This window comes from Micropterus salmoides, unplaced genomic scaffold (genome assembly GCF_014851395.1).
Source record: "Micropterus salmoides isolate LMB-PRFRI ecotype aquatic unplaced genomic scaffold, ASM1485139v1 Ms_hic_scaffold_2, whole genome shotgun sequence".
NCBI classification, from domain to species: domain Eukaryota; kingdom Metazoa; phylum Chordata; class Actinopteri; order Centrarchiformes; family Centrarchidae; genus Micropterus; species Micropterus salmoides.
In genome coordinates this window covers 5836414-5859191 of record NW_024041150.1, presented here as the reverse complement: position 1 = coordinate 5859191, position 22778 = coordinate 5836414, and the positions used below count along the sequence as shown (strand labels likewise).

The 22778-nt window shown below is 43.8% G+C and overlaps 1 protein-coding gene across 4 annotated transcripts in view; it reads right to left on the bottom strand.

The window, feature by feature from the left end:
- The window catches only part of LOC119911452 (bone morphogenetic protein receptor type-1A-like), a 59769-nt gene extending 37307 nt beyond the window's left edge, over positions 1 to 22462 (bottom strand). For 2 of the 4 annotated variants that reach the window (XM_038730335.1, XM_038730336.1), the window contains exons 1-2: positions 22264 to 22461; positions 1245 to 1347 (exon numbers count right to left, since the gene is read on the bottom strand). The gene's annotated coding sequence lies outside the window, so the exon portion shown is untranslated. Of the gene's footprint in view, positions 1 to 1244; positions 1348 to 11797; positions 11890 to 22263 lie in introns of all 4 variants that reach the window. The other 2 variants (XM_038730334.1, XM_038730333.1) reach the window with 2 other exon arrangements.
- Positions 22463 to 22778: the final 316 nt, after the last annotated feature.

Below are 22778 nucleotides of genomic sequence, written 5' to 3'. Positions count from 1 at the left end.
CGTGCAGGGCGGCGGGGGAAGGCGTGCAGGGCGGCGGGGGCTGCCGAGGGACATATGGGAGTGATTTGGTGCTGCAGACTGGCCGGCTCTGTTTGAAGGTCTGTCAGCGAGTTCTGAAACTCAGACGCTTGAGTCACCTCGTTTCAGCATGCAGTCACGTACTCCTACAGCGCCTGGCACGATGAGGAAACGGAACGCCAAGAAACAACATCTATAAAGACTTTTTAAAAGTACGCCATGTTATAAAACATTAGAGCCGACTGCGTGCGGGGATCTGGTTAGACCCCCCCCGGGTCCAGTCTGCAGGTCTCGGGAGGAGAGCCGAAACAATTCACCATTTTTAAGAGTAAGAACTTTGTGCTAGTGAACTGAACATCAAAGTTTAATGACCACATGTGTCCAGCAGTAAGGAGAGTAAACGGATTATACAGAAATATAAAACGTTTCCAACACGTTAGAATCTATCAAATCAAATAATAAAACAAGTACATCAGTCTTTCTACGCTGCAACTAATGATTATTTTTATTTTAGATTAGTTGTCTGGTCTATAAAATGTAGATCAGTGACGTCCTCAAACGTCCTGTTTTGTCCCAAAGATATTCAGTTTACTGTCACACGTTAAAGAACTAATCGACTGATCGTACAGACGCAAGATCAAACCTTTCAAGGCTGAGGAACTCACAACACTCCAGACATTATAAAGACTTTCCAGGACTCTCTGGAAGCAAAGAAGATTTCTGACACGCTGCTGTGGTTTCAACCAGAAAATACGTCGCAGCTGACTTTCAAAGCGCCACAACAACCCTCAGAAACTACAAGCAGTCGACCTGTCGAGGCATGACATCACCTTGTACACACACACACACTTTCTGTTTGCAAGGCTTTACTTCACCGATATCACACACACACACAGACGCTCGGCGTAATCACCGCTCTTCCTGCTCTGTGGTTATTAATCAAACCAGACGACAGCTCAAATGACCCATTCAGAGCCTGCAATTAAAAACCAGGAAGCCTCCTGATTGGCCAGCTCTGCCTTCAGCCCCGGGGGGTCAAAGGTTAATCTCCTTGACGAGCAGGAGGGATGGAGCGGGGTAATCAAGCTTTAAAAAGGAGTAATCACCGGTGCCCCTCCACAAAAAATAACGTTTGTTTACATTTTCTGTGTGCGTGTGTGTCTGTAATGTTTTTCATGTGACCACAATAAACATCCTGCAGACGCTCTGAGTGTGTGTTTCCATACCCGACTGGTGACTCCATGGTAGAACAGTGTGCGTGTCGGCGCACGGCTCCATGGGAAGTGTAGTCCTGCAGCAGGGGAAGCTGGTCACATCATAACCTCCGACCTGTAAAGAGACGACGAGGACGGTCAAACCAACACATCGGTACATTTCAGTTTTTCAGTGAGCAACACGCTGCTGATAACCCTGAAACACGCCGCCGTCTTGACAGAGCGCTCAGGGAAGATTTTGCATCGTCACATTTTTAATCTCCAGAGAGCTCCACGTTGTCAGGTCTGTCTAAAATCCTCCCAGACTTCAGACGGTCAAAAGCGAGGGAATCCCTGCTTACACCGGGCGCAGCACTTCACTGCAACGCGCCAACGCACGTTATGTCAAATCAACGGATCGATGAATCGCCCCAGCCCTGCTCAAATACCCCTTTTAAAAGTCCACCTTAAGGATCATTTAAAAAGGCAGCATCCTATAAAAGTTTCTTTAAAAACCCAACCCCCCTGAAGGACCCTGTAAGGCACCCTGCGTCCTCTAAAGTTCACTAAAGCCTCCTTGAAGACCAACAGATCCACCATTAAGACTCCCAGAACCTCTTCCAGGACTCCTGGGCCCGACTCTGGCCCGTCATTAGATCAGTGTGCGCCGTTTGTGAGGAGATAAGTGGAGCAGTGTGGCCGACGGACCGAGCCTCCTCCAACACACAGGCCTTTTCAGAGCTCCTCAAAGGAGGCTTTATTCAGAGAAGGAGGGGGGAGTTAATATTCACACCCAGAGAGCGCCAGAGTCAACGCCAGCCGGCGGTTTATAGAGTCTGCGGCCGAAACCCCCACTCATTCACTACCCCCTATGCAGGGAGTGTATGCAGAGCACTATATAGTGAGTGAACAACACTGTCACACACTGCTCCAATCGTTATTTCAGCGCCGTTAGTTACATCATTCCAGTCGGACAACCAGATAATGGACAGGTTTTTTTCTATCAGTGCAAAGCATGATGGTATGTAGGGCTTGGTTGGTGACCATCGGTTGTGCACTACTTTTCAGAATGCATTCTGGGATACATTGATGGACTATAAAGGGTATAATAATTATCACTATTCATTCGGATGGCGCGCTCACTATATAGTCCACTATGTAGTGACCTGTAGAGACGGCAAACAGAACAGGAAGCCGCTCACACGGCAGCCAAACTACCAAAATAAAACAGTCAAGCTAAACTGCAAAACTACACGTCAACATTAAACAGTTAATCTGACCTTTCAAAAAAAAAAAAAAACATCATGAAACTTTCCAGGATTATAACTCACATTGAGACAATATTTTTTTTTTATTGCAGGTTTTCTGAAATATTATGTTTAAATATGCAAATGAGACAGTATCTATTGAAATATGTGCTGATTTTGCATCTATTTCAAGAAGCTAAATCTGAACACCAGCTTAAGGCAAAATGATGGTTTTATTTTGTTGACACATCAGCCTCAAATGTTTTTACAGAGGGGATTTAGGATCTCTCAGTAACAAAAACATTCATTTTCGCCATGTTTTTGGAACAAAATGTTCACTAATCCAGGCTGTGACTGATAAATGACCAAACCCCTCAGTGAAATCCTTCAGAATATAGTCAGGAAGAAAACTAAGGTTTGGGGTCTGTAGGAGATTTTAGAGTTCGAGGATGAGAAATAACTTCAAAGATGTAAAATTCCACACATTGTTTCGTGAAAATCAATATTTACACAGCCAATATCTTATAGAAATCTACAGACGCACAGAAGGAAAATAAACTACTAAAAAGGTGTATAGTGGACTAAAATGCCCAAAACGGTGAACAAGCCAACTGGGTGATGTCACGTTAACTGCGTCCGCTTCTTTTGTACCGTCTGTGGTGAAAACTGCTCCCGGAGGTCAAAGGTCGGGGTCAGCAGTGAGCAGCTAGTTAGCAGAGAGGGGGTGGAGGGCTTGAACCCGCCTCCTCCAGCTTCACACCACACCGCCGCCGCCGCCAAGACTAACACTCAGCTGGAAAATGAACTGGAGACAGTGTGGAAAACTGTGTTGATGAGTTGACCAGCAGCTCCAGAGAGAGCGAGAGAGCGAGAGAGAGTTCGGCTTCAGCCCATGGGAGGAGAAAACGGCAGCGGTGGGGATTCAGCCGGCGAGTTATTATAGAACAGACCGGGAGAAAATAGATGTCCGGAGACGGGGGCTGAGAGCGGTCACGAGGTTGGCTAAAAAACAGCTGCTGCCTCTCCGTCCAACACACACACACACACACACGAACAGCTTTAGTTTATGGATGGAGAGGCGTTGCCAAGAAAAAGAGACAGACGGAGGGAAAAACAGATCCTGCTCTCCCACACACGAGCAAGAGGACAAACACAGAGCTGCTATTTTTATGTGAACAGCTGAGTGAAACCCTCCCCAACACTGCAAATAAATACAACAGAATAAAAACCACACTATGCAAAACACATCTGTGTTTTCAAGTCTTTTATTCTTCAGCGAGACGACGAGACACTTCGCTCACGAGACGACAGGGCAGCGACAGTAACAATGCTTTCATTATCGATTAACAACAAACAAACGGTGGGTGCAAAGGATGCAGGAGTACATAAGTATTATGTACAGGTGTACTTGGGTTTAGTATACAGTATATTCACAATATGAACATATAACAGTTGATTTTTTTCAGCAGCAGGGGCCGGATTAATGAACAGTCACACTTCACAAAACAAATAAACTTCAGTGTTTCCTCCTAGGATGGAGTTGGAGCAGCGGAGGTTTGTCTGAATATAAAAGCCCAACACAACATGTCTCAGCAGCATCGCTCTTGTGTCCATGAGCCAGCGATGCTCCTCAGAATAGCTTCAAACTGCAGTGTTTTCCCAGTTTAATGTGAGCTTTAGATGAATGTTTTGGTGTTGGTCGGGGGGGGTTTGGGGCTCCTCCCCCAAGAAAATGTTACGTTTTCCAATGACAAATCTGTAATTTCACATCATATTGGGCCGTTATTTCCACCATATCTCTGAACAAATATTTGGAAAAGCTGAAGCAGATAATAAATAACCAACAGCCACAGATCAGCCTGCTGGAGGAACTCCAAGCTTTAGATCTGGAGAAAGTGATCTGGTTGGTTCTGATGCTCCACAGTGATTTTACAGTGACGGCACTGCATGTTTTGGGCATCACCCCCTGAAACCCTGTTAATATGACCTCAGAATCATTATAGACACGACTGTTCATATTTGTGTCTTCATTTCACAGCTGACATTTCTCTGTAGACATTAATATAAAAAACATGAGAAACCTCCTCCCTTCTGAGCTGCAGTTTATTTGCACATTAAAATCCAAACAGAAACGTCTCCTCATCAGCTTTAAAGGACGAGTTTGCATCACTGATTAGCTTTGCTAACCTCAGCTCCTCCGGTCACCTCCGTCCTTCTCTTTTCCAAAACCACTTTTTCAGACTGAAAACTGAAAAATAATTTAATCAGTCCGCGCTCAGCTGCGCAGTCTGAAGGGGAGATGTTCGCTAACTCAGCGCTTAACCGGCTTCACTTTTCAAGCAGGTGGGAACTTTTCTTGGTCTTGAGAAGCTAACGCGCTGTAACAGACACCGTACATTTACTGCCAGAATATTTGCATATAGAGGAAACACTGAATGTGAACAACTCTGAAATAATTAAGTTTTCTGTCACAGAGGAGGAAAGAAACCAGAAAATATTCCGACTAAGAAGCTGGAATCAGAGAAATCAAGACATTTTATTCTTAAAAAAGCGATGAATCCAATATCAGAAGAGTTGCAGATTAATTTAGTGGTTGCCATCTAATCGATTACTCGACTAATAGTTGCAGCTCTATGAAAACGAGACTTTAACCTTATTTTTATGAAATCTTCAAGGCTGAATTTTATGAACATTTCAAACATTAAACGGTTTTATAAACAATTTCCTGCATTCAGGTGAAGATTTCTGCACCACGTCACGGTGGACATGTTTCTAAATTGTGTAAAGGTAAGTTGATATAAAAAACATTCAACTTTTAACCGTACTAAAAAGAGAAAAGTTGGAAGCTGGAACTACCTGGCAGCATGATGATTAAACAATCTAAACTGTCCTTGATTTATTTTCTGTTATTGAGCTGCTCAGCTTTTGTTTTAGAAGTTATTTTTATGCATCTTAATATTGTATTTCCCTGCGTTTCCCTTTGAGTGTCAGCTGAATAAATGTAAACGTTAACAACGAGCAGCCGACTGATGATCTATTCCTCATCGGATGTAGGCGTACTTAGAAACAACCACATTTAATTTTAAACTTCTGCTGAACATTCGACCGCTGGAAAAGGTGGTGGGAGGACAGAAGCGGTGTTTCCACCCGCTGACGACTGTCATTTAAAATGTCACAAACAGATGAGCTTAATGGAAAAATCTGTCACATGTCAAGAGAGTCTATGAGATATTAAAAAATGCCCTTATGAGCCAACAATGACCTAGATTTATCTTTTGCCTATGCACTAAAAAAAAAATTGCTTAACCTTATTTACTATACTCATGTCATCATTGATTATTTTTCCTCTATAAAATATCAGAAACAGTTTGAAATAAATTCACATTTAAGTGGCTGGAAACTGCAAATATTCTGCATTTTGGTATTATTTACAATATATTCAATTATTATCATTAAATCGTTATTTTATGATGTTTCGGCTAACGAGGCGATTAGTTCAGTGAAAGAGAGAAAGGAGGTGTGCGGTTGAATTTTGTTGTTTAAGGGCCATGATGGAGTTTCCGGCGGCCACTAGCGGTGCAGTGCTGAGGTCGCTACCAGGCGTGTGCTCGTACGCGTGCTCGCTTGAACTCGTGAGCGAGCGGAATCTGAAACACAACCGCTTTAATACAGAAATACATACAATACAAACAGAAACGCAGGCTGCGGCTTTTCTTCAGACGTGATCAGGCTCTGTTACTTCAACGTTCCCGTCTCAGAGGTCAACACCGGCGCAGAGTGACGGGGTCTACAGGCAGGCAGGGACAACAGACAGAGCTGGAAACTCAGCTAACGTTACAGTAACAGTTTCATCAGCTGCAGGTTGAACTAATCCGTTACATGATACGCGGTACATTTACTGCATTTAGCCGACGTGCTACATCGTTAGCTCGCCTGCTGCTTTCAGTAACCATCTTTAGTATCTGCGAATGTGTCTCCGGAGGCTCGGCGACGTCAGCACAGCTACATGATAACGAAACGTTTGGTGAGCTGGACTGAATATTATAACGAGACTGTGTCACTCTTTATAACAGTCAGACCGCAGTCAGTGACTTTACTGTAACTAGTGGCGTCTCTTCCTTCCTCTGGGTTGTTGTGAACGTTTTGTAGCAGTGTTTTATATTATGTGGGTCACGTTAGTTACAGCGAGTGAGAAGATGTATATAAAACAAAGCAAACAGCTGTGGATCCGTGCTGAATCACTATAAGTTAGGCTAGTAAACAAATCGCTCCACATCTGCTTTTTACCGTTACTTCATTTCTTGCAGGCTAAATCAACACTGACATTTCACCTGTGGTACACATGATAGTAACATGAGTTAGTTGGTGAAATAATGTGGAAAGCGACACAATTTTGCACCGGATAACGTTAGCAACTGCTCTGCTGACGTGACTCTCCGTGTTTTTTCATCCTTTCAGATGTTCACTGTTCTTACTCGACATCATCTGAACCTGTTCTGATGATGGGCTTCAGCACAAAACCTGAAAATTAAATGAAATCAAAAACTTACATATAGCCCCTTTAATAAGAAAAATAAGACTAAGAATACATCGAATTAAAGCCTCTCAAGGTTAAATGTGTAACTACAGCACAGGAAAGGGCAGAGGCTAGCTGGTTAGCATGCTAACCCCTGCAACACGTAGACGTTGCTTCTTCACATTCTGTTCTCACACAGTGCACCTTTAAATCTGAAAATCTTAAAAATAAAACGGAGAAAATACTTTATTGAACGAACCAGCCTGTCGTCATGTCAGATGATTTCCCACAGTTCCCTGCGTTAACAGCCCAGCCTCAGTAAAAGCAGCAGTGCCGTCGCTCTGGGCTGTTTACACTCTGCTATTTAAAGGAAACCCAGCAGTGAGAGAGACGCCGGGAAACAGGAAGCCGCAGAGGGAACGTCTTACTCCACACTGACCTCATCTTCACTGGACGTTCCTTCTGCTTTTTCGCTGCTCACTTTCCTTTTCTCACATCTGCAGGCTCTAAAACATGACACGAGATCTAGCTGACGGACAGCAGCACAAGTGGAACCTGACTCTCTGTTCCAGCGCTTAAATTATGAGCAGGAAAACAAATACTTTTCCAGACGTTTGAGCTCGTTCCCCAACTCTTCTTGTACTTAAAATTATCACATTTGTTCTGTGGCCTTTTCCAAACCTGCAGAGGCAGCAGAGTAATGCTCTTATTTTACTGACTGGCAGTAGCCTTTATTACTGCAGCATTAGTAAACACAGAGAGAAACCGGCCGTCGTCTCGGAGCCTTTATTTGGTACTGCGGTGAACGTTGATGACGTTTCTTACGTCTGTTTTGAAGCACCAGATGAAATTTCAAGTGACACATTTAGGTGGCACCGAAAATCTGAAAACATGTCGGTGCTAGTTTTGCTAGGTGGCGAAGGTGGAAGACAACAAGTGCAGCTGCAGCGACGGCGCCGCCTCGTCAAATAGGAAAGAGAAAGGAAACGAGGTGAATTTCACTGGTATCAGCAGGAACCGGTTCAGTAACTGGCACTGGGTTTTGGTACCCAACCACAGCAAAGAGCGGGAAGAGAGAGACAGAAAGTGTCCATGAAAACGCCAAACAGCGCGTCTACTTTCACACCGAGCTAGCCTACAACAATCACACGTCAATGCTTCAACACCTCAGCGGAAAGTCTGTGCATCCAGTCCACAGACACAAGATCACGAAGGCCAGTAAAGTTAATAATGACTTTCTGTAATGGCCAGTTACCCATGTACATCAATGTGGTGGCTAATTCTGTCGTCTAGCGAGGTTCTGTTCAAGATATTAACCAACGCTGCAGACCTGAGCTTCATTCATGTTATGTCTTCTGTCACAGTTGTTGTCTACTTATTTCTTGCCATAGAAAAGACACTAACAGCTTATGTTATGCCTGAGCTGTAGTTATAGTTCCCCTATTTATATTAATTCTGCATTTTAGAAATGTTTTTCTTTAAAACCCGAGATGTAAAATGGCACTAAATGGGTTGCGGCAGTCCTGTGAGAGATACTTTGCTGTCATGTAAAGGTGCATTCAGTTAGTTAAATTGTTAAGCAAAGGTTGGTTATTTTTCTCTCCATGTAAAACCCAGTGATTTTAGGCGTGTCAGAAATTCAACCACGCGTTAGTCTGGCAGCATGCAGTTGCTGGCTGAGTTCCACGTCTGTTTTGAAGTATAAACTGCTCCCAGGCGGCTGGTGGTTAAATGTAAATTCCTGCGCTGGAGAATCGACGTGTCGGATGAAGGTGTGAAACCACAGTCCGACTGGAAAAGCTGCGAAACAAGTCGTCCTCACGTAGGAGGGCAGGCGGAGGTATGCAGGCTGTGAGGAGACAGAGCTCAGCAGACTCTGGCTCGTGTCCCGGAGGTTCATCAGCCGAGGTGAAGACTTAAGGCTGAAAAGATGTGTTTGGACTGTTGGGCGAACCTGGAGGATGTTTACAGACCTCACCTCTGCCTTTTATTGCACAAAGCAACTTAGGCAGCGTGACGTAAAGTCAACTAATCAATTAATAGACGGACAATAAATTTACTGACGAATCAGTGACGGGGTTTGTTTACTTCATAGTTTGCTTGCTTCTGGAAATGTGTTGCTCTCACAGCAGCACCTCTGTTCAAATATTTTAACCATTCTTCACTCTGACTTGTTCATCTGAAAGCCTCGTAAGCAAACGTGCTTCCTGCTCGAGCCTGTTTAAATGTATCCGACACCGTTACCAATGAAAAAAACAACTTTACAGCTAAATAAATTCCCCATTGTTTCCCGTCCTTATACGCGTCACCACCTCCACATGTGAGCACATCTGCTTTAACATATTTTTGGAAATACATTTCTACAGTGGCAGGCAGCGACCCCGGGTGTAACCATGACCCTGAAGGTTTGCGTCCCCGTCTGTGTTAATGTTTTTAGTCCAGTGGGTAGGAAACTTTACTGTCTGTTGCTAGCAGGACGGCCCTCCTACATTTCACCCAAAAACAGCGGCAGCAGGCATGAGTGTCTTGCACGGCGGGCTGGACGCCGGCAGGAAGTGGAAGCGAAGCGTTCCGACTCTGATCGCAGCAGTTAAAAGCCGGGCGGCAGTTAAAAGCTGGGCGGGCTTTGGCAAAACCAACAGAGGAAGACGAGAGCAGAGGGACGAGTGTGGAGGCCGGGAGGAGAGGCTAATGCCATCAAAGTCAACCAGCAGCCAGAGCTAATTGAAATTAAAGACCAGAAACGAGGACGCGGGGAGGGAGGGAGGGAGGGAGGGAACGGCGCTGCTTTCACAGGCGCAGTGGGAAAACTCAGCCATGAGGTCTGAGGGCTGGAATGATATTTGCTCCTGGCTGCAGCCTGCCGGACGGCTGAGAACAGAAAACCGTAGGTTTACCAGCCAGACTCTAAACATACACACTGACAGACGCCATCTTGCTTTCAAACATCTCTTCAGACAAACAGTGTCGAGTGTTTCGTTCCCTCTCATCAACTCATTTCCACAAACCCCGCGTGAAGCACGCAAAAAAAAAAGTTGCTTTTCCAACATTTCATCTCATCTGAGCAGATTCAGCCTCGACGCTCAACGGCCGACCACCAATCACAGTAAAGCTGGTCAGACGGTCTAATCCGGGCGGGGAGGAGACGGCTCTGTTAGTGGTAAGCTGACAGGGGTTCAAGGACCCGGGGGTCAGGGGGTAGGAGGACTCAGGGGTCATGGATAGAGGTCAGGGGCCACGTCACTTCAGGGGGATCACTGCGCCTATAAGGCAGGAGGATTAGTGAGAAAGGAAAAGAAAATCCCACCTCATCAATGAACTCTATACAACCGGGAAGCCTGGCGGCTCAAGACCGCCACGGCTCAACTTTACCGTCCCTGAAAGGTTTCCGCTCTCCGTTCAAGCTACTGGTTTGACTTTGATAAATGATTTCTTCCTGCACTACTCAGTTCTGAGCTCGTGTTTGTCTTTATATGTTGCAGAGATTTGCATTTAATGACAGCTTCCTCAATCAGTGTTCAATCGATGCCGAACAGCTTCGTCCAGTAGCCTAAGCTTTTATTTTGAGATGTGTCTGAGTGAGAGAAGGTCCTGTAACCTGCCGCAGTGTTGGAGGAAATGTAAAAGTCTATAATCAAGGCTTATTATGAACACAGAGTTGAATGGACCCCAGAGAGAATAGCCAATAAAGAAAGAAAGAAAACCAGAAAAGGCAAAAATACTATCGGTGCATTTCTCTTAAAAAATGTAAAATAATTAAAATAGTTTGATTCGTCTGCACAAAGAAACCAGGGTGGTTTAATTTAAAGTCGCCCTACATAAGAAGCAAGTCGTGGTTAAAAGGCGTAGAGCTGCAGCGATTAGTCGATTTATCGAGAATTAATTGACGACTATTTTGATCATCAATTAATCGTTTCAGTCATTTTTTTCAAGCAAGAGTGTGAAAAATGAACGGGTTTCAGCTTCTTAAACGTGAGAAACTGCAGCTTATTTAGTCATTTATGATGAAATGAAGAGTCTTTGGGTTTTGGACTGTAAACATCAGTTCTTTTAAATTAAGACTGAAGACTTTTTTTTACCGCTGCCTTTAACTAGTAGCAGATAAGTTACACTGCACTGTAACTTTTACTGTCCTGTTTTCTTTTTCTTTAGCTTTTTACCATTGCTTTTAATTAAATGTTTACACGGTGAGAAATGAGTGAAAAGATAATGAGTCAGATTGAACAGAGTGAAGGAAGTGGTCTTAAATCTCGCGCCTGAGTGATTTGCAGGAACCTCTGTCCACCTGTAAACGTGCAGGTGGGTCCAGAGTATAACTGGATCAAAGCGGTCCTGGTTTCTCTGTTGTGTCCGAGGGTTTCTGGAGTTTCGGTGGACCCAAAGATTGCTGTGGACCGAGTACAGTACAGTACAGAGTACAGTAACGTGAGTACAGACTAGCTAGAGAGAGTAGTTTAAGTGTATTTCTGTTTATTCTCTTTTCAAAATAACTGTAACTCAGTTATTTGCTCAACCCCTCAGCCTGTTTTTATTTTCCGTTTAACTCTTTTAACCCTGATTGTAACACTGCACTGTAACTTTTAGTATTTTTTCAATTTCCCCATGCTACTTTTTTTTTCATATTTCCCTGTTGCTTTTATGTTTTATGTAAAGCACTTTGAATGACCTTGTTGTTGAAATGTGCTCTACAAATAAACTTGCCTTGCAGGTTGGACTATATGATGAATCCTGAAAATAATCGGCAGATTAGTTGGTAATGAAAATAATTTGCAGCCCTTAAGATTTATGTAATTCTATGTCCTAACTTGGGTTTTATTTCTTACCACTTCAACAAAATGCTGTAAAGCAGAGAAGGAAATGGCGTGTCGCTGCGGCCGGCCCGATCTGACCTCCGGGGGACAAACGCTGGACGAGACTGCAGACAAAACACAGCTGAGTTATTTACTACAGTCAAAACACTATTCCCTGTTGTTCTGTAAAGTTGTGAGCTCTCTAAATATAAAGATCTGATTTCATTCCTGCGGTTTGGCGAACCCTTCACATTTCTTAACCCTCTAGGAATGCAGTCGCTGCCGTCACGTGACCGCGCAGAAACAAAAAAAAAAAAAAAACACACACACACGGCCGCAAATAATCACATTTTCATGTGTGGCGGGTGAGAAAAAAAAAAGGCAGGTTTGACTTGAAATAGATCTTGGCAGCGCCTCCGCCCCCCCACTCCCTCCATTAGGAGGAGGGGAACGCTTTCTCCGCTACCATCAAGCCACTGTGGTCGGGTGATCTGAATTATTCACTGGGTGTATTTAAAGCAGGGATCGATACCATTAAAGGACAGCTGGAGCCGCTGAACAAGGAGGCTGCGTCGACCTTCAACCGAAGGCCCAGAGAAGGAAGGCATCATGGGAGAGCTTTCTGTTTGGCTGCAGAGATTACAATCAGTTTCAAAACATCTGAAGTCATCAGTGTGGGCTGTGGGACGTCACGGAGGATAGACCGAATGATTAATCAATTAACAAGGTAATAATCTGCAGATTAAGTTAAAAAGGAAAACGGCAAGAAACCTGGAAACTTCAGCTGTAAAGCTTTCCTGATGCTTTTATCGACCAGTTCATCTCAGGGGACGAACGAAATCTATAAAGTGCTTTCAGCAAGAAAAATCAAACGTATAAAAGAGAAAAAAAACTCCAAAACAAACAAGATACAAAACCATTAGAGAGTCATTTCTGTATGTTTAAACTGGGCCCTGTTTTCACATGTGTTGGTTCAGAAAGTTGAGAATCCAGACAGACGGGATGCGATCAATCCAAATATTCAGCGCTTGTGGGACAAACGTTATAAAATATAAAATGCATTTCTCTAATTCCCATCAATCCAGTCCCCGACTTCCCTGAGATTTGTATCTGAAGGACTGGAGAGCAGAGAGAGAGCTGACGCCTGACTGTCTCTTTGCTGGAAGGATGTTAAAAAGCCTAAAACGGGCTCAGACTGTTACACCAGGCGTCTGACTCCTGGTGATGCCATTTGTTTCCTCGTGAGAGGCGAGTTGTTGCAGTGAGACGCCGGCGGAAACGTGAGTCAGAGTTGGAGAGAGGAGTTTGTTGTGTTGGAGTAACGTTAGGAAATAAATTCTTGCTAGCAGCTCCTCTACGTACACGACAAACTCCCCTCCCTCGTTTCCACCGGCGTCTTGCCGGGCTCCAAACGTGCGCCCACAAATCTGCCGTGTGAGACTAAATAAAAGATTCTTGGTAGAACTGGAACCAAACATTTTGCAGGACGATTTTTTGTCGGCCGAACCGCTGTGTCCGTGCTCTCCCCAAAACTCACTGGCGGAAGAAGGTGAGCCAATCAAAAGCAGCGAAGTGGCGCTGGATTTATCATTTTAAACTGGCAACGCACAGACCCTCACATTTATACTTCAAGTGTGTTGGTGTCTGGGTTGCTTTGCAGTAACTCCGCCAAAGCGCTGGCTGGCGGTGGGGTGTCCTTCCCGTTTGGCCCTCTGCTGACTTGAATGGGGGTTAAATAATTATCGTGCGTCTCTTCTAGACTTTCCAAATGTTATCGACCCAATGGATCAAACTCTGACAGTGAAGCGAGTCATGTTGCGGGTTGTTTGGCCGCTAGTAAAACTGGCTTCAAAGCACGACGCTACCAAGCCGACCAATCACTCTTCTTGTCCTCGGCGTCGCCGCGATGTGTAGTTACATTTTTCGGGTGGCGCACGTCAGGCTCCTGTTTACAATCATTTACATATCTATGTTTGGGAAGTAGGGCTGAACGATTCGGTGATTATTTAAAAAAAAGTTCCGTTAAAGTTCAATATTTACTGCCAGTCTATTTTTCACTGAAGCCACGTCAAGCAGCACGGAGCAGATGAACCGGGCAGGAAGTCAGACACAGAACGGCAGAGAGAATCCGGTCGATTTTCAAGATAAAACACCCTGTGGAGACTCCCGAACGTATACATCAACAAAACAGACAAAAAACAGACAAAAAAACCCCAAACAATTAAACTACGTAGCCTACCGAAACATGACAGAAGCACAAAAATCAAATTAACAAAATCTGAACAAGTCAGCAACATTAGGCAGGCAAACGCTCTTATTCTGAAATGCTCCATGTGGGATATGTAGGCTGCACCGAGCGGAACGAAACACAAATTAACAGCACGTCAACAACGTAGGGCGGCTAAACGCTCCGGTCAGTGCGAGTTGAGCCGCTGCCTGTGTCTGATCGCCCGACGCAACGTTTTCCTCCCGTTCGTTTGTTGTTGTAAAATGTACACGCCCCGCGGCCGCTCTGACTGGTGACCGTAAGAGGAGGAGCATGGCACTTGTGATTGGTTAGCAAGTCTAACACACAAAGATGACAATGGAATCTGGACAATTAACCTACATTTTAATCGCAGTTTTGAACCTAGACAGAAGGTTGGAATATAAAGGTGCTGTGAAATATTTGGGTTGCGGTGCACCTAAATGAAACCAGTGCAACGAATGCAGGTAGTAAGTCTGGAGCACTGGACAGGCACAACTACCAGCTGCCAGCCTCCACTACACGGATTCAAACCTTTCTGTACCTGCTAGACATTTCAACATATGTGGGAACAGGGTGCAGATGACTATCGCCTCTCCGCTTTCGCTTCCACAGACACGCTTTACTGATTTCTGAGTCCAGGTCTGATCCTTCGGCTTCGGCCGTGTGGAGAAACTAAAATCTCCCTGAAGTAGTTTCACCTTTGCCTCACATCCAGGGGAATGAAAAGACACGGCGCAGGATATAAAACCTCCCTGCAGGGATGGAGGGGGGAGGTGAGGGAGGTGAAGAATCGTCCCTCTGTGTGCTCAGCTCCCCATTTACTGCCTTTATTTATCTGCTGCAGCAAAGAGGGTGGACGTATGATGGAGGAGGAGGAGGGTGGAGGATTGCATGTTTTCCTCCCTGGCTCAGCCACTCTGTCTCCAGGCCACCGGGGGGGAAGAGGAGGAGGAGGGAGGCAAGGCAGACAGAGGAGAGAGCGCTGGAGACGTGAAACCTGATCTCCTTCCCCTACCTCCTCCTCCTCCTCCCCTCCATCCCTCCTGCACCACTGCCACCTCGCCAGAGAGCCTCCGAGACTCCCTCAGTAATCTGATCCTCGGCCTCCGAGACTGGAAACACACTCCGAGAGAGAAGCAGGGAGGAGGAGGAGGGAAGAAAAGAAGAAATGGAGGTGAAAAACAAGGGGAAGGAAAAGGGAGGATAGAAATAGAGCCGAGGAGAGAGAGAGAGAGAGAGAGAGAGAGAGAGAGAGAGATCTCCGAGCTCTGCCTCCAAGTCTGGAAACACTCCCAGGAGAGAGAAAGCCGAGACGAAGGAGAGGAGGGAAGAAACGAGCAGAGAAAACAAGACGACTGCAGACTAGAAAGGAAGAGAAAGAAAGGCCCGAGTTTGTGAGCTGTTTTATAAAACACACAAAATGTGAGCTGATGCTCTTCCAAAGTTAGTTCTGGTGCTGATGAAGAGAAACAATCAAGATTTAAACTTTGCTTTCAGGGAGACGGTGCTTCTGCACTGAGATGGAGAACAAACGGAACAGAAAAGAGAAACGAGGATGAAGAGTCTGACAGAATCTGACAGAATCACATGCCGTTCAGTCAATAAAAGAAAAAATGAGCTTATTCACACCCAGCAGAGCGCTGATGTTTAAGGTGCTGGACAAACTGAAAATTAAAAAGTGCGTGCTGCTCTCGGAGCGTAGCAGCAGAGCGACACAAACACCAACTCACGAATATAGTCCCTGTAGGAGTATAAATCCAGCGCTCCTTCTCTGCTTTTCATTGGCTCCCTCCTTCTCCCACGAGGGGAAAACACGCACAGATAGAGAAATAACTGTCCTGTGAAATATTAACTGAAACCAGCGCGTCCCAGAAATAATTCCATCGCGCTTGACAGATCTTTGGTCGCCCTGAGCGTTGAAAATAAAAGCAGCCAATGTAAAGAAAGGGTTTGGTTGGATTTAAAACATTTGCTCTACGTGCTGCCGCGACATCCACCAACGTGTCCCTGAGCGGGCCTTCAAACAGCCTTCAAACTCGAAGGAAATAACGATTTGATATTATCGTGATAATTATCGATATCCAAAGATATGAAACTTTTTATCGCGATAACATTTTGGGCCGTATCGTCCAGCCCTAGGCTGAAGGTGTGTTTGTTAGTCTGAACCCATCCAGTTTCTCCCCGTCTAGACTCCACCAGCATCGGTCTTTCCCTGGAGACCGGTCTGGTCCCAGTCCATAAGTCAGGACTGACCCCGGGCTCTGCTGTCACCTTGTAAGAATAGATCTGCGGCTGAGCGACAACACAGACTAATCAGTGGGAGAAAGAGATAACGTGGCGTCTGTCCTCAGCAAGAGGCGACAGAATAGAAAAGAAAATGTGGCGAGACGTAGGGCTGCACAATATATCGTTTCAGCATCGTCATCGCAAATGGGCCCATGCACAAAAGTCACATGGCAGGACAGTGCAACGCCAAGCCAGTCAAATTAACTGTTTAAAATATCTTTACAGCATTAAAGCTCAAGAAAGGATGGTTTGCACTCAAAAAAGTCGTCAGACTAAAGAGACATTTCAGGGTTTTTTTTGTATTATTATTTATTTCCTATGCAGTTTCCCTACAAAATCACCTCAATCATTCTGGGATGCTTAATGGAGGAATCGAAGTCATCTGGTGAAAATTCCTGTTTGTTTTTTTTAATTAAGAAATATTGTGCAGCCCTACTTCCAACGATTATAAAAACACGTTCATCCAATTAAAACTATTATTGTGCGCACGCTGTTGTGTGTAGAATCAAACGTTATTCGTCTTGTTTAATCTCCGTTTCTACAGATGAGTAATAGGGTATAAGTTGTACAGGAGAGACTTAGTGTTCCCTTCAGGGAAATAAAAAAAATAACGTGTAAATATCGTTATCGGCCAAAATGAGCTTTAACAATATCGTGCATCCCTGGTCGTTCTTCAGGTAACGTTTCCATAGATCTGAAGATCTTTAGGACATCTGAAGACGTCGCCTTCGGCTTTGAGAATGTGTCATCTGTGTGATTAACTGATAATGAATATAATCGTTTCTTCTTCTCCTGAAACGCCACCTCCTCAGCAGCCATCGCCTTCTTTCTCGCTCTCTCTCTCTCTCTCGTTGTGGCCCAGCTCTCTCGCCCACTGTCAGTCTGTTATTTTGGTAACGGAGCTCCTGAGCTCGGCTGAGGAATGTACAGCTGTCTGACATACGGATAATGCTAGATTTTTAATTTCTAACACCACCTTACCCCTACTGATATCTCCCCCTCACGGGGAGGGAAGTCGACTGACTGCATGAATGCAGGCGTGCAGAGCGACTCTTTGTAAACTTGAAGGTTCAAAGACACAAACAGTTTGAGGTCAAATGTATAATTCTACCACTGAACAGCAGGAAAGGAGACGTCCTTCTGGACCCGTTTGCGTCGCCATCTCTTTTTAAAATGCATTTTTGTTTTAGCTGGAATGTGACCTTGCTGCTGTTTGGACATGTGTAACAGCCAGGTCAAACAGGTTCTTCCCGCTGGGATCCTTCCTCCCCTTCATGGCGCCCTTTAAGGCTCCGTCCACACGACTACGTGTTCGTTTTAAAACGCACACCTTCTGCTACGTTTACGCCTCCATCCAGACTGAAACAGAGAAGCTGGAAAACGCAGCTGAGCCCCGTTTTGTTTTTAAACTCAGGGGTATCGCAGGTGAAAACGATGACGCAGACGCTCGCGTTTGGCTTCCTGACTGACTCTCATCAGTCACGCTAAGCAGAAACACGATGCTGCTGACTTTGGAACGACTCCCAGTCTGTTATAGATAGTACAAAAGACACGGGAGCTGCAGAGCGCCCTCCGATGGACAAGACATTCAACGACAACGCGACTGATTGGTCCGTCTCTGCTGTTCTTTTCTAAACGGTCATTTATCTGCTGTTGTGAACACAGATACAGATTTCTCTGGGATTAGATCACATCTGTAGTTGCAGCCCCAGATTCTCGCCTGCAGAACTGAATTAGCAAACGCAGGCGTGCGTTCAAAGAGCCGAGGCGTCCGACAGGTCCTGTGACTGTAGATAAATTGTTTGTTGTTGTGCTGCTTGCTACCTGGCTGTGGGACTCTGTTACTGTTTCATGCAAATAAAATGTTCTGTTGCTGCATGCAAAGGAGGTCTCCTTCACACACAACCATCCTGTATACAAAATATGACTTTTAATCTCTAAATAGAGCAGAGGACGGCAAATCTAGAGTTTCACACTCCTGCTCCGAGACAGCAGCAAAATCAGGAAGTAAGGAAACCGCCTATTTCATGAAATGCTGTCACTTTATAAAGAACTGTCATGGGTAAAAAAATAAGCTGATGACTTCCCCTTTTTCAGAGGAGTGTTGTCTCGCATCACAGTGATGACTGATGGGTAACAATGTTTTATAAAGCTTTAAGAGTAGTTTAATGCTGAGTGTGCAGATACCTGGGTCTTTACTTCTAAAGCTGGGTTTCACATTATAATTGCAATTGTAATTAATTGTTAATAAACTTGAACAAAAAAACCCTGATTTATGAAACTGAACTCAACTTCTGGCTTTTTTTATATATATAATAATAATAAAGCTGGACTCAACAGTGACTGTGCAGCCAAACAAAAAGGGTTCATCGTGATGGAAAATGCAGTAACATGACACCGTGAACAGGGAGCGCTTGATTTGAGCGCTCACACAATGCAAAAGTATCAGCAATCACACTTGATATAAGAACGAGTTGTTATGGAAGCCGAAGACCGCAGACATTTAAATGATGAAACGATCATCCTCATTTCAGTAACAGACTTCCCAGCGAGCGGAAACGAGCTGGCCGAGGGCGGCGCCGTTGTTTGCATGATCCTGTTTAAATCTGATCTGAAATAAAAACTGTAATGTCATTCGGGTCATCGTAACATAACTGAGCTTCGGCATAACGTAGAAGGAGCTGACAGGATGACTGGCACGAGTGGACATAAAGCGCTGGAGCAAAATCTTTGCACTAAAAATGAGCATATCTAAACAAAACAAAACGTTCTAATAACTTGAGGAGCGTTGATAAATATTTGTTCATCTTTCTACATTTAGAAATCTTTTGGATCTATTAAGTGTTATATGTTTGGGTTTTTTTTAAACACAATTTCAATACTTTTATCAGTAATAATAGTTTATAGACTTACATAAGCTTTTAGCTTAGGTTGTACAGATTTTATAGATATGAAGCATTTGAAGATACTCTAAGAAATGACATCCCAGTAAGCAAAAATACCAATGTAGTCACTTTCTTTGTATAACCAGAGTTCAAAGGGTTAAACTGTGCTGAACTGAAGACAGAATGAGAGTTATGAGACTTATAGCTGATAAATCTGTTCACCTATTGATTACTTGGTGCTTTCAGCAGTTTTTCCCTGGAAACTGAAGCTGCTAATCGGGACCGTTTGGTTCCCAAACAGAATCAGTTAATGAGCGGACTCCTGGTTTATATTAAAAAGAAATAAAGGGGCTTCAGTCATGAGAGCTGGACGACACAACGCAGAGGTCACATTCGTTCAGCCGCTTATTTATCACGAGAAAACAACATTTAAAACTAGTGAAAGAGCTTTTCTGTTTAACCCGATACATCCTCACGCCGCTGACATTACAGGTACAGTCTGTGACAGAGTTCACACAACAACCAAACAAGACGTCACGTGATGCTGCTGCTCGTTTCTGTAGTACCGGTATGTTTGGGATGACATCATCCCTAAACGAACATGGTCAAAAACCCTTTCAGGCTTTAAAACAAGTCACATCACATTTCTGACACAAGCTGATGTTTGTTTCTTGTTTACGTGATAAATAATCAACTTAAAAAAAGCTTTAAAGCCGAGATCCTGAGCTGCTGTGTCACGTAACGCCCGTTCAGACGCAGTATGTAGGGGCTGAAATGGTCAGTCAATTTATTGATTAGTTTTAGATAACGCAGTTCTTTAAATATAAACAGCATTGCTTCTGGCTGCCCAGACTAACACTGGAAAAACACATCTGTACCACAGCTGCAGCTATTATTTTTATTATCGATTAATCTGTCGATCATTTTCACAATTAACCGATAAGCTGCTTGATCTGTGAAATGGTTAAAAATATCACTCAGTGTTTCCCAAAGCCCAATAGGACGTCCTGAAATGACTTCTTCTGTCCACAACCAAAACATATTCAGTTTACTGTCACAGAGGAGGAAACTAAAAGAAAGAAAATATTTAAGAAGCTGGAATCAAATTACTCTGAATGATTAATCGATTCTCAAAATGCTGCAGCTCTAATCTGCTGCGTCAGTGTAAACTGAATTTATATATCTGGGTTTTCAGATGATTTACTTCAGTAAAAGTACTAATGCCACACTTTAAAAACACTCAAGTAAAATCCTGCACTGAAAATGTTGCTGAAGTATGTCAGTATAATTAGGAAAGTCTATGTCCTGTGCCTGTTATATATTATATATTAATGTACTCTTCTTCCTCGTTAATGTAAAGCTGGATGTTGCTGATCAGACTGCAGCTGATGATTCTTTTCATTCTGGATCAATCTGCTGATTATTTCCTCCATTTATCGCATTTTTTAAATTGTAAAAATAGCAAGAAATGCCGTCACAGATACCCAGAGCCCAAAGTGACACCTTCATAATGTTTTGTTCAACCAACAGTACAAACCTCAATGTTATTATAAATAAATTTAAAGAATTAAAAAGGAAAAAGAAGTAAATCGTCACATTTGTGAAACCATGAAATGTTTTTACATGAAAAATGTTGCCAGTTAATTCTATATCTATATCATATTTTATAAACTCTTCGTGTGTTTTACTTTGTGAAGTAACTGAAGCTGTCACATTTAACAGGGAAGTAAAAAGTACAAATCTCCCTCTGAAAGTGGCATGAAATACTCGAGTAAAATTAAAAGTACTGTAACGAGCTAAATAAAATGAAAATAAACTTGATTTCACAACAAACATCAAGCCCGTAACTGATCCGTTAATCAAGTTATTATGTCATCATCAGGTGAACTAAAGGTGGCCGGACTCTTTACCTGCCTGTTCACTCACCTGAGAGCTCAGGCCGGTGAGGAGGGGACACGAGCAAAGGTCTTGATCCGGAAAACACGAAGCCGTGGCGGCATAAACAAGGGAGAAGTACCCGGGGAGAGACTGACACGCACTGCGGTTACTAAACCAAACACTTATTAGATTATTTGTTTGTTCAACTGCGATAAAAATAAATAAATCTGAACATTAAAGTTTGGCCCCAAGAAGGAAAAGTTAGCAGACGAGGCTAACTTACCAACCAACAACACACACCGGGGGTTTTAACGACGTAACCGGCCAAAAGTTAACGTGATAAAACAGCACTTTAACTAACAGACAGATTAAAAGCAGCTTTATTAAAATATAAAATAAACTCTCACACGCTTCGTTATTTACAGGTGAAGCTAACGTTAGCAGAGAGACTGCTAGCTTAAAGTTGGTAACTAACGACTTAAAAACGTTCGTAAATAACTTGAGTGGAGAGAAGAAAAAAAAAGGTGCGACTATTTAACATTAAACAGATTAAATTTAAATTGTTCCGGCTGAAGACGTGCTGGTTTAATGTTGAAGCTTTACTATAATTACAGGGGAGATGTGTGAACTATGCGGCGGAGTCAAGCTAACCGAGGAATGTGGCTAACTCAAGCTGTAAATACCGAAAACACAAAACTCTCCTCTGCGGCACAGATTACCGCCATAAACAAGCAGCTGAGGTGTTAATTCACTTATTTATATATGACCTGCGAGGGAGTATCTGCTAGTAAACTGTGATTTTTTTTATTTTTTTTTAAATAGCAAAAGCAAACACAACTTCGTGCTGCAGCAGAAAAAGCGAAGCAAACTTTTTCCACGACAGCAGCCCAGAAAGGACCCGTCTATCTCCTGGCGCTAACACACACACCAAAAAAAAAAATCTGTTCGCCAAACTCCAGCTTGTTTTTTGGTAATTTAATTCTAAGACTATAATATAAACTTAATCGTTTAAGTTACTCACAGAAAATCTACTTTAAAAATACAAACAGATCAGTTTTTTAAAAAACGGCTATTATAATTAAACACGACATAGTAAACATGAAGCATTCTGACCCAGCAGGTAGACGCAGCCCACAAAAGTCGGGCTCAGAGCTGCAGGCAGGGAATGAAGTTTTTGGGATCTTCGTTTGATTCTGCCTTACCTTTATTCTTTCTGTCTTTATGTTATCCCGCGGGTGCAACACTCCTCTCGACGCTATTTCATCCTAGATGTCCCAAAGTCCAAAATTCCCACCAGAAGAAGGTCGTAATTTCCCTGTTTTCCTTGCAACACTCTCAGCGCAGCAACGTTACTCCCGGCGGCTTTCCGCTCACTCGCCCTGCGGTTTGGCTGCGCTGCGGTGGAGGAGAGCGAATACCAGCCCGACAGAGATCGCCTGTGACCGACGCGATGGATCACTCTGTGGTTCAAAAACAAATGGCCGAATTTCCGGTCGGACAGTGTGGGCGTTGACTCACACGTATGCGCACGTTTTTATCACCTTTCAGGTATCTTGAAGTCGGTGTCGAGTTTAAAAGTGGACATTTTCTAATGGAAGTTCTGCGGAATGAAGCTGTGAGGTACGCTGGTGCAGGACTGCAGCCACCACAGAGGACGTGTGTCCAGTAGTCGTGTTTCCTCGAGATTTGTTTAGGTTTTTTTTAGCTAATTATGTGG